Source organism: Aulonocara sp. 'chitande type north' Nkhata Bay, linkage group LG11 (genome assembly GCF_057382095.1).
Source record: "Aulonocara sp. 'chitande type north' Nkhata Bay isolate Kocher_YH1m ecotype deep benthic linkage group LG11, A_spYH_male_GT1.1, whole genome shotgun sequence".
NCBI classification, from domain to species: Eukaryota; Metazoa; Chordata; class Actinopteri; order Cichliformes; family Cichlidae; genus Aulonocara; species Aulonocara sp. 'chitande type north' Nkhata Bay.
The window spans coordinates 13,767,618-13,776,544 of NC_141354.1; positions in this window are offsets into that span (position 1 = coordinate 13,767,618).

Genomic DNA, 8,927 nt, shown 5'->3' on the forward strand with positions numbered 1-8,927 from the left:
TATTGTGCTGTGCGACGACTAAAACAACTTTCTTAGCATTAGAATTTTCACAACACAATTTCAATTTGTAAACATTCTTACACTTGGTACACAAGTTAAGTATCTGCATAACTGCACTAAGGTGTTAATGATGCAAAAATCATATTTTGATTGGAGCTTTCATGTTGAAACTTCTGCACTTTGGTAACTTGTCTCTTTTTTCACATGACATTTTGTTAATGTCAAAGAGTTCACAAGTGTTCAAATACTTTTTCTTTAAATATGCAAATTCTTCATTATCCTTTAAATGTGTGTGAATCTGTGTAAATCACAAGAACTGTAATCTGAACTCTTGACAAGCCAGGTTAGGGTTTGTTTTTTGTTTTATTTTGCTAACATTTGACACTGAACAGTTTCTAAATATTCTAGATATAGTCCTAACAAAGTGGCTTGAGTTATAAAACCTGCTGCAGGTTAATCTGGATCAAAATCAGAATAATCCCTGAGGAAATTATGTATTTCCTTGTAACATTGCAGTAAATCCGTTAGATTGGATCAAATTGGTGTGGAAATGATTCATTTTTACAGTGCTGTGATTGTTCTTTCTTAATAATCTGTATCAAAATTACATCCAGACTGCTTCCTTCAATAATGCCTTTCCAATTTCTTTGTACTGTTGTACTAGGTATGACTGTGCAATGACAATAAAGAGTTATCTTACCTGTTATCTTATCTTATATACTATTCACATAATTTTGCTGCCAAACAGACAAACAGTCAGCAGTGGTTGACAAACTTTGCATACTGGCAAACCTGTATATCAGCTGTTTACAGGTTTTGATTTAATCCTCTTATCCACTGCAACACTCTGTGCTACAATGTTTAGCCAATCTGAATTCTATAAAAAACTTAAAATATAACACAAATCAGGTACATGTAAAGGGGTATTGCAAGACTGAAATCTATTTAAAGCATGCAAATTTTTCCCTGTTTTTTATATATCAGATTTGTATATTTGTTATACCAATCTCAGAGAAGGATTCTTCCCTGTCTGGACATTTGCAGATGTTGGTAAAAGATGGCAATACACTGGAACAAACTGGTCATCAAAGCAGACGTTTCCCCCAGGAATCTGGAATATTTCCTTCTTTCTTTAAAGTGACAGTGTTTTGTGTTTTGATATTATTTATATCTAAAATACTGAAGCTACATGGTACAGCTGGACAGATTGTGCTAAATGGAAGAGAGACTTAATTCTGGTATCTTAAATCATTTGTTTTGTTGCATTTGACTAAGTGCCTGGGAATACTGCACATATTCAATAAATTAAGAAAAATACATTAATATTGTTGTAAATTATTATATTTTATAGAACTGAACTTGACTGGTTAAAGACCCCAAATGTTACCCTGACAGCAGTAATAAATATGCTTATTACTATTTTTAATAAGTAATAAATACACAGACCACCATGTTCCCTGAAATAATTTTGCTAATGTTAATGAGATGCAGCCTAAAAAGGCTTGTTTTACATCAAAATCATTCTTTATTCTACTTAAATACTTATTAATGTGAACAGAAGTTTGGCTACAGAAATTAAAGAAATGATTTAAATAAAAATAGTCATTCTTTAATTCATTTATAAATTCATTGTGTATTCCCATCCGTGGTACAGAGCTACAGCTTTCAATAAAACAAGTGTTGTAGGTCAAGTAACCCAGGTAACAGAATTAATATGCTTAAGAACATTAGTAGTCACAACGACACACATAATTAACGTCACAACAGATTTGCACATTCACCTACCATCTGTTGCACAATATTAATGCTGAGTTGCTTTTTGCATGAATTATAAATAAATTGTAAAAAAAAAAAAAAAAAAGTCTGTTCAGAGTAAAAACTTTATACTTTAGTGTTCAACACATTGTTTCACAAATGCAAACAAAGATACTGAAATTTAAACTTCATTTGATTTTTGTTGTTGTTTAAAGAGGAAATGAAACACTAAACATGAAGGCTAATTTACACCACTGAGACATGCTTTTATATGTAACACTGTCTGTGAGCTGGATTTACGTAGCGTTACGTAGTAGTAACTAGTAACAGAACCAATAACTCAGGGGACAATAAGGACACAAAAACTAAAATTCCGTCTAAGGGGATCAATTTTGTGCTGCCACTGGCTGTAACAACCATGTTTATGTTAAAACTGTCCAGTTTCATTCTTTATTTCCTAAGCAGTAAGTGGTTCTTTGTTGTTTGGCTAGCTGCGCTGAACTGTTCGGTTTTGTAAAGTACTTAATGAATGAGGACTGTGTGGAAGAAAGAATTGCGTACTCCAGTGGCTCCCACAGTCACCAGATCTCAGTCCAGTAGAGCACCTTTGGGATGTGATAGAAAAGGACTTTTGGATGAGCAGCTGACAAATCAACAGCAACTGTGTGATGCTATCATGAGGCAACACACATAAACATTCAAACACATAATTCTCTGCACAGATTGTTTTCCTTTTGACAAAAATCTGTTGTCAGTTGAACAACAGATTGTGCTGCATCTCTTCTTCAGCACAGTATGTTCATGGTGACACTGCCTCTGATTTAAGATGGTGGGTAATAATGTTTTCTACCAGCATTTGGCGCCTAAATTGTATTTATTTTATTAAAAAAATAATATTCTAAAGTGCTTTGGCAATTTCTGTCCTGAAGATGGCAGCACAAACTCTGTAAACAAATTCAGATAGTGTTTAAAAATGTCTTCCTACTGATGTTATGATGTTATAAACTTATCATAAACAAACTGGTTATTCCATATTTGGAAAGAATGCATGCTGGTTGATAATTTGAAATATTAATTTAACAATAGAAGATTTGTCACAGAAAAGGTGCAGAGTAGATGAACTGGCACTTCTTTTCTGAAAGTACAGTGAAGTTCAGTTCATCAGCATTGAAATCAGTTCAGGTTTAATGCACAATTCTGCTCATTTCTAATGTTACACGTGTTGTTGATGCTCCTAAATGGGCCAAATGTAGCTTTTGTGGATGTGGTGGTATTAAAGACCCTGAACAGAAAGTGGTAGCACATAGTAAATGCTTTGATTGTTGATATTCTTTGTTTTTAGTAAGGTAATGGTTAGATTACCCATCATATGATTCTTAACATATTTGAGTGTCAACTTTGTGACTGTCAGTAACCTGGAAAGCAATTTCCAAGTAAAGAGGACGAAACATTAGAAAGTGTGGGTAATATAAAGTTTTTAATGATTTTCACATTTTTTATGACTTTCACTTTGATCCCGTTTTCACCTAAATCATCTCAATCAGTTGTTGGTATCTACCATCACACAAAATCTAAAAAAAAATACCTTGAAAACTGAGGATGTAATCCAAACTGATTACATCCTCCCTCGTTCAGAGGGAGAAATATAGTGACATTAAATAGTGACATTAAAACAAAGGCATGTCTTAAAGCATAATTTCATTGAATAACTCACACACACACACACACACACACACACACACACACACACCAACAGACAGCAAGTTAGTTTTGCACAATACTCTTTCTTAGTTTCTTAGAGTGCAATGTGCAGTTTTGCTCCTGTGCTTGTCTGTTATATGTCATATCAGGGTTTCTCCGAGACCACTGTCTCATTTCACTCTGTACTGCACCACTGTACACAGTTGAAATGACAATAAAAGCCACTTGACTTGACTGTTACGTTAATATTTTAAATAATTTATACAATTTCATCACATGTAAACATGATTTCCTGTGGATTTGTTCATCTCTTTCCACAGCTTCACACTGGAAGGTCACCAATTAACACTAACAGACCAACCGACTGTCTCTTGTTACTTTTCATCATGTGTTAGGAAACCATCTTGCCCTCTAGCATCACCTATAGGCCTTTGCCATGCCAGTAGTACAGGGAGTTCTGGACTGACATCATTTTTATAATCCTGTTTCAAATCTTTTAATTATTAAATATGATAAAGTTTTTTGGGAACATCTGGACTGATGAGACTGTTCACAGAAAGCATTATGATAATTATTTTAAAGGCTGCAAACTCTATATTGGCTAATTTTATTAGTTTATTTATTTCTTACTTATTTCTTTTACACTGTATTTTATAAATATTTTAAAAATCTGAAAATTATTTTTGGTAAATGCCTTTTTCATTTGAGGTCGTTATTAATAGAGTTATTAAGTTTTGTCATAGCCCTTGGAGGAAGCACTCTCTAAATACTGTTTTAGTTCAGTTTTTTAGTTCAGTGTCTTGGTTGTGTGTTTTGTTTTGTGTTGTTCTTGTGGTTTTGTTTGTTTGTTTGTTTGTTTTCCCCTTTCTTGATGATAAAAAATATAAAAAGGAAGCAATGTCAGCCTATGGGGCAATTTGTAATTGTTACTTGTGCTTGGTGCTTCACAATAAAAATATCTGAAGAGAGAAGAAGAAGAGCTTAAAGAGCAATTAGAGAACTGTACAGATTCATTTCCATGTTAATAAAATAAAGCCTTAATTTTTAACCTGACTTCATACAGTTTTCAAGTCACAGTTCTTGAGATTTAGAGATTTGTTTAAACATTTTGAGGCAATGGAGAATTTCTGTATTTACATGAACAACAAGTAACTGTATTAATTATTAAAGTGTACAGCTATGAATACAGATTAGAACGTTCACTATTCACAAACAAAATGCAGTGTGGAAAATAGACGTGTGTTTTTACTTTTTACTTAAGTCAACATCAAGTGCATTATGTATAGCTGGCACAGGTTAAAGGGAAAAGCAGCAAAACACAGCACGCATTTCACTTTCATAACATAACTTTCAAAGTTGGATGCAGACCTCAGATCAGAATTCTGTCCTCCTGCAGATGCGCTGCTGCATTACGACGTCACTGCTGTCACTGAGAACAGAAAACTCTAATCATGATCTCAGCTGTTTGATTAGAAACAGACAATCACTGATCCTGCAGGAGCAGGAAATGAATTACAAACCTTTGTAGCCCTCATTACAGTTGTTCGTTCTACACCGTGGCAGTGGTCACAGCGTTTTAAGTGGCTTAAGCACTTAAAGCTGATCTTTAATAAAACTTTTGATAAATATTTAGCCTTCCCCACATGAATGAGAGTTCAGTTTGAAGGCTTAATGACGACCACATTCACTGTGCTGTTTATTACAGCCATCTTCAGCTCGTTCTTCACTTCCCTCCTGTCTGTGCGCACATTTGTAAACAGTCTACACTGGAGCGTGAGAATGTGTTTTATGCTGCTGCCCATCAGTCTCTAACAGGCCTGTCAGTAAGATCTTGTTCCACCAGCGCTGTCTGAAGCTGTGCAAACACACAGTGGCCCGGCTCTCTCTTTCCTAGTAATCCTCCCTCATCTTCTCTGGGAGATGAAAGAGAGAATTAATGTTGGTGTGTGAAAATGAAGAAGTTTAAGCCCAAACAGCCTGGAATTTAATCTTTGTCACAGTGTGTGTGCAAGAAGCAGTGCATCTCACCTCAGTGAGATTCTGTTAATGTTGCAGATCAATTTACCATATAAGCTTCCTCGCCCTATAACGGTTTAAGCAAATCTGGGGTGAAAACATAGTGAATGTGGTGTCATAGATAGTATAAACTTAGATTAAAAAGTAAGGAAATTTGTGCTTGGTCAATTATTTCTTTGGTGTAACGATGCTTCTTGGCAATAAGTCTTATACTGATGAAAGCCTAATGGTGCCACATTAAATGGTGCCACATTTTTAAGGAAAATACATTTATGGACTGAGTGTAAATGACCTCATTAATATTTGGTAAAGTGTTTTGTAAACTTATGAGTGGCTATTATATTGTTGGAGTGAATGCTTTTATTTTGAAAGTCACAGAGCGACAAGGTGCCGTAAATTAAGTGGCGTAAACCATATAGCAGAAGCGCGAGTTTTAATGCACAGAGAGAAGGTGTGCTCTATGGTTAATGGACGGGAATGGGAAAAAGAACGGCTATTAAGGTGCAACACTGAGTTGAAAGCAGTTTCTTAGCACCTGGTTGATGAGGGAACAAGGTTTGTAACAAAGTTTGTCCTGTAGATATGTATTTTGTTGTTTTACGGAGCATATAGCTGCTGACCGCTACTAAGCATAAAGGCTAAGTTTTCACCCACTAGAGGGCGCTAACGTACCTCGTCATGTTTAGGCAGCGATGCAACGATTTCCCTGTTATATGCAATAATTTACAAGTTTTAGTGTTATTTGTTATGTAAGGTAAGGAGAATTAATTTGTGATTAATGAATAAGTCAAAAGGTAACACACTGTTTGATTTACTAATAGTCTTTTATTCTGTATGTTGTAGCTCTTACGGTGTGTTCACATACACAGCTGTTTAATAAAAGGATTGTGAACCATCAGTTTGAGAGACCATCTTTTCAACCGGGGATGCTACACTGAGCAGTAGACATGAGTTTGTGGGATGTAGCCATAAAACACTTGCCAAAATGTCAAACTGTCTAATTCTTTTTAATTTATTGTCTCAGTCTCTCCTTTGTCCATTGTTGAGTCATGTCGTGTGTGTAAAGGTGCTCCTGCAGTCTACACAGCCAGTGGACTCCTCCTCAAATCCAAGCTTTGAGCCAGACTCTGTCCTCACTGAGCTCTGATGCCTCCTCAGTGTTTCTATCCTCCTGCTCATCATGTTGATTCACACAGATCTCAGATGAAAAAGATCCTGTAAGGTTTAAATATGGCAAAAACAAACAAACATATTCATAATATTTCTGTAACATAATTCTATTTATCAGGAGATTTTGAATAATTAGTTTTGACTGGCTGTTGTGTGTGTCTTTCGTGTCGTGTCATTTGCTGTTAGGTGTCATAAGTATATTGGATGCAGATAATTTTAAAAAGCTGATAAAAAGTCACAGGATGGGATGGTCACATGATAGCTGACAGTATTCACTCTGACTGTTCCTCATGGAAAACCCAGTCAGGTAAAGAATTACCAGTAACTGGGCCAACTCCAGCGCTCTGTCTCTCTGTCCCAGTCTGGTGCAGCATCGGGCCATCCCCTCCACTACATCTTGTCTAATGGTCAGGTTGTTGTCAGCGATCCACTGCAGGCAGCTGCTGTAAACCGCTGGTCATGAATGAAGACTTTTTTGCATCATTTTTAGTTTGCATCAGCTGTATAGGTTTGTCAAGAATGAAAATACTAGCTGAGCTTAAGCCGGATACTATTTGAGGAAGTGTTTGATGTAAGAGAGCACAGACTAAATTGAATGAGTGACAGTACCTGATAGTTTCCTTGTCTCACAGCCAGCTCACCTCTGAACTTGTAGACTTTCTGCTTCTCCAGAGAATCTTCAGTATCCAGAGCAGCACTGTCACAAAACCACTGCAGAGAGGAACAACTTTACTACACAGCACAAAGCTGTTAGAGGATGCTGCTCAGTCAGTCACTGCCAGAGAAGTACATGTCTCCACGTCTATGATATTTTTTATACATAATGCAATTTATGCTCAGAACCATAAATATCAAAGCAATATTATCTATTATTTGATCTTGAACTTGAACTTCCATGCAGAATCATGATGAAAAGAAAGTACACCAAAATCAAAGGTCTTGCACATTAGGGCATAGAAATAATTTATTTTCTGCCAAGTTCTAAAACTATTTAACTACAACCTGAATAAATGAACATCAACATTTGTTCATAAACAACAAACACAAGGCTAAAACATTAAAGTCCACAAGTCTCGTGCAACATTTTTGTTACACTAGTGTAGTGCAACAAAAGTGTTGCACTACATTTTGCAACATTGTTGTTTGTCCTGCACATAGTAATTCATGGTAGACATTTATCTAAAATAGCTAGCATATGTTTTTATGGCAGCTTATGACTGTTGTAAAATCTCGAACTTGCTGACTTATCTAGTAACTTACAGCAAGTAAGGGACTCTCACAGCTGGTGTTCTAACAATAGAGAGACACTCACTCAGTCTGTGGCCTCAAACAGGCATCTCCATCCTTCCTGTGCCTTTCCCCATGAAACTGCAAGTGCATCTAATGACCGCAGACTCACTCACTGTTTAAAAGAACTGAGGTACAGTTTTGAAATTGAACTTCTTTTTCTTTGGACATCTCAGGCACCTGGTTTGTAAATTCATTGTTCATATATAGTTTGTTGTGTTATCTGGCAAGAATTTAGAGGACTGCTTTAAGAGGATTTTGGTCTTATGGTTTTAGCTGTTTATTTGAACATTTTCAGAAATTAAACATTCTTAAACATCAAGAAAGCATGACGATTGTAGACGGCCCATGATCACTTGTATTCCAGACACACTATACTGTTGAATATGATGTTGGCCCACCCTTCAGCTATGACAGCTTCAACTCTTGTGGAAGGCTTTCCACAAGGTGTGTTAATGGGAATTTTTGTTCATTCTTTCACATTTGTGAGGTCAGACACTGATGTTGGACAAGGACGCCACATCAGGATGCCTGGCTCATAGGCTCTGCTCTCATTCATGTTCTAATTCATCTAATTCATCTAATCTAATTCATCTAATCTAATATGGAGTCATATTGGAACAGGAAGGGACCATTCCCAAACTGTTCCCAGAAAGATGGGAGTATGAAATTGTCCCAAAAAGTATGCTGAAGCATGAAGAGTTCCTTTCACTGATAATGGAGGTGTTTAAAACACCAGAATTCAATGATCTGGATGAGTGAATATAGTGTATGAACACATATCAGCTTTTCTTGACACAAAACACAAATGTGCACATCCAGAGTGTCCTCCCAGCTAAACAGATGACTGCGCACAGATAAGAGACACTTGCTTCTGTGCAGAAAGTACCGTAGAAAAATTTGAAGTATCATATTTGACCTCTGACCTCTCCTTCAAATTCAAAATGATAACATGTTCATTAACCTCCTAGGACCTGGCATCATATTTTGGGTTGTCT